Raw genomic sequence first — 3,487 nt, forward strand, 5'->3', positions numbered from 1 at the left:
TCGAAAGGTCGATCAGGGGCCCATCCGTCCCCTTGTGTTTGGGATGCGGGGTAGGCACTCGGTCCTTGATTTGCTTCTTCCCGGAGGGAAAAGGCTTCTTTGCCGACTGACCCTTGCTGGAGCCAGCTGACTTCCTGATTATATCTTTGATTTCCCCCTTAAAACTAGTCATGAGGTTCATGAGTTCGTCTCTGGTGACGGGGGCAGCACCCTCCGCCGCCTAGGGTTGTCCAACAGGCTTGCCGCCTGGGTTGCTGGGACAAGCTTTGTCTTGGCTCCGTTCCCTTGTTTCCTTGGAACGGGTGCACCTAGAACGGAATGATCCGTCTGGGGCCATGTAGGTTTCGACGTCGTAGTCGTCCCCACTGCTACTCTCATGGTCCGTATGGACCTCGGGGTCAGCCGGAGGCCGGCTGCCCTCTGCATTCGGTACAGGATCGGATGCCATCTCAGTAGTACTCTCCCCACAGATGGCGCCAAATGTTTTGGGTGTTTTTAGTCCCTCGGGAGAGTTACAATACGGAGTATGCGCGCCTGACTTCTGTCCCTGCAATACCACGAAACTCCGATTGGGTGGAGTTCCGCCTCCTACGATCAAGTTAGTATGATTTACGGATGGGTAATAATGCGGAAGGTAAATAGGTTTTTCTCACTGATTCAGAGAGATTCCGCAATTAATATTGCTCGGGTTTCGTGTATGAATTTCTGAATCCCCAATAAATGAGAAGGATTCCCCTATTTATAGTGGGGGAGACATGTTCCTTGATTAGGGTTTTAATGCCACGTGACAGCATCCGATTGGATCCCGTTGGGCCTTTGGTGGACTGCCACGTGTCACGATTCTACTGGGCCACGTGGCATAGGGTATTTTTACCCTAAACATGTGGTATTACGTTGTGTTTTTGATTTATTTTTTTGAATCTGCGTTTTTTTGCTCAATTTTTTCCTCAATTTCAAGTAACGTTTTTGCTAACCTTGGCTGTGCAGAATTTGTAGATTGTGTATTGTGGGTTCTTTGATTTTGGAACTTGACTCGTTATTTTGGGTTCACTGTTTCTTTTTCTTTTTTTTTTTAATTCAATAACTTTGCTATGAATCGGAGTTTGTTTTGATAAATAATTAGTTTAATTCATTATAATTGGCCTATGAACTAGTTGAGTTTCACTATATTCATACTGATTAAAATTTGTATGCATTAGTCACTTTTTTCAAGCATTGGATTTGAGTGTCAATTTTTGTTTACTTCAATGTGTTTATGATAGATATTTTGTAGGGCTTCAATTTGAGAACAATTGTGAAGTGGGTGTGTTCTCTAAGTTGACTAATGCATATTGTTTGGTCACAATCGGTGGGTCTGAGAACTTTTACAGGTTTGCTTGCTTAAGCTGCTGAGATTATTAGTGGCTTAGTGTTCCTTTGGTTTGGGTTATTTTGTGATAAGGCTAATTTTTGGTAGTCACACTGTGAATTGTTGTGTGTTTGCAGTACATTTGAATCCGAGTTAGCGGATAATATTCCCGTCGTAAAGACCTCATGGTAGGAAACAAAAACGGGCTTCTTGTGCCTCACTTGACTACTAACCAGGGTGAGTAGTTTGTTATTACAGTATAAGATTAATTGATTAAGGATTCCTACTTGAATTTTTCTTTGGATGTTAAGAGAAAGGAGTCTAAGATCTGTTCAATTAGTTATTTTATTTTTAGTTCAGTGATTAGTGGGGCTCTTTGTTTGTGCTTATGAATGTGTTAATTTTTCCTATTTTTGGTGTTTGGTATCATAAAATCTGATTTGAATATGCTGGCTAGAGTCTGGTTTTAAACTGTTTATTAAATTGTCTTGTTTGGAGATATTTATTTGAGAGGACATTGCCTTGTTTTCTGAGTGCGTCTAAGGCTTCGTGAGGGCTTTATGAATTCAATGCAATTCTGCAATAATTGCCTTGTTTTCTGAGTGCGTCTAAGGCTTCGTGAGGGCTTTATGAATTCAATGCAATTCTGCAATAAAAGAAAAATAAAATAAGGTGGAGATTTGTGAAAAGAAGTTAGAACTTGCTAGAAAGATGGTTTGAATCGCTTCTTCTAGAGGGATCATGATGTAGGTTTCTTTGGCTTGTTTTTAAGTTATAGTGATGGTATGTATACTGATATTACTTATGGGACTTGTATGGATTTCAGGGTTGGATCTTCTTTTTAAGTTTCTTAGGCATCACCCCTTTGGCCGAGCGTTTGGGTTATGCAACAGAGTACGCTTGTTCTGTTTTATTGAGCTGACTAATTCCTCAATTTTGCAAATAATTGATTATTAATGGATGCTACTCCTTGATTTATGATGCAGGCAGCTGGCTTTTTATATAGGCCCTACAGGTAATTAAAAACTGTAATTTCCACCTTCAAAGATATTTACTCCATGGCTCCATGTCTAAAACTTTTAAGACTTCGATTTCTGGCACTATTCACAAACTTCATTTTGACTATGTAATTTATACATTAAAAAAAATATTCACATGGGGTCTTAATAGATTCATCTCAACCTCAATTTTTTTTTTTTTTTTTTTTTTTTTAGGGTAAAGTGTTAAGAACCTTTAGAAATAAAAGTAGTATTAAATACGTCATTTTCTTTTGGTGTTTGGTCATTTCTGGTTCATACTTCTGTACTAGCTTCAGTATACTGTTGGGAGAGCAATATGAGTCTTGTATATTCATACTGCATTAGAGTTGGTGGACTAACTAGAGTTATTGGCATGCAGTGGGAGGTTTGTTAAATGCCACATTTGGCAATGCTACAGAGATGATTATTTCTATATATGCATTGAAGATTGGTATGATCAGAGTGGTTCAACAATCTTTTTTACTGGGCTCCATCTTATCGAATATGCTATTAGTTCTTGGATGTGCCTTTTTCACTGGTGGGGTTGTTCATCATCCAAAATTCCAGAGTTTTGACAAGGTATTTCACAAGTGGATTATCAACTTGAAATATGATGTATTAGTTTATCTCTTAGATGTATCTTTCAAGACAATGTATTGATAACTAGTGTAACTTTTGCTGCAGTCTGCAGCTGTAATGAACTCTGGCTTGTTGTTAATGGCTGTGATGGGTATAACATTTCCAGCTATGCTCCATTTTACGCATACTGAGGTGCATCGTGGCAAATCAGAGCTTTCCCTTTCAAGATTTAGTAGTGGTATCATGCTGGTGGCATATGCAAGTTACCTATACTTTCAGCTAAGAAGTCAACACAATCTCTATGATCAAATTGATGGGGTAAGTTTGCAATATCTATGTTCCTTTTTTTGCAGTTGATGATGAAATTTCATTATCTGATAAATCTTGTCTTTGTAAAAAACCGATAAATGGGATGTAGGACTTAGGAGATATTCTGTGTCTATACTACATGCTAGTGGGTAGCTGGCCAAGTATTTCTTTATCTTATATTCATATTTGTTTTTGCGTGCATATTTATCAAGGCTTCTGTGTCTATGGTGGG

At 38.7% G+C, this 3,487-nt stretch overlaps 1 long non-coding RNA gene across 1 annotated transcript; it reads left to right on the forward strand.

Annotated features, from left to right (window-relative positions):
• Positions 1 to 457: 457 nt before the first annotated feature.
• Positions 458 to 2,363, forward strand: LOC110700167. The gene is made up of 4 exons (XR_002507157.1): positions 458 to 1,370; positions 1,486 to 1,585; positions 2,175 to 2,242; positions 2,335 to 2,363. It is a non-coding gene; the product is annotated as an uncharacterized LOC110700167 (long non-coding RNA).
• Positions 2,364 to 3,487: the final 1,124 nt, after the last annotated feature.

This window comes from Chenopodium quinoa, unplaced genomic scaffold (assembly GCF_001683475.1).
Source record: "Chenopodium quinoa cultivar QQ74 unplaced genomic scaffold, ASM168347v1, whole genome shotgun sequence".
Classification (NCBI taxonomy): domain Eukaryota; kingdom Viridiplantae; phylum Streptophyta; class Magnoliopsida; order Caryophyllales; family Amaranthaceae; genus Chenopodium; species Chenopodium quinoa.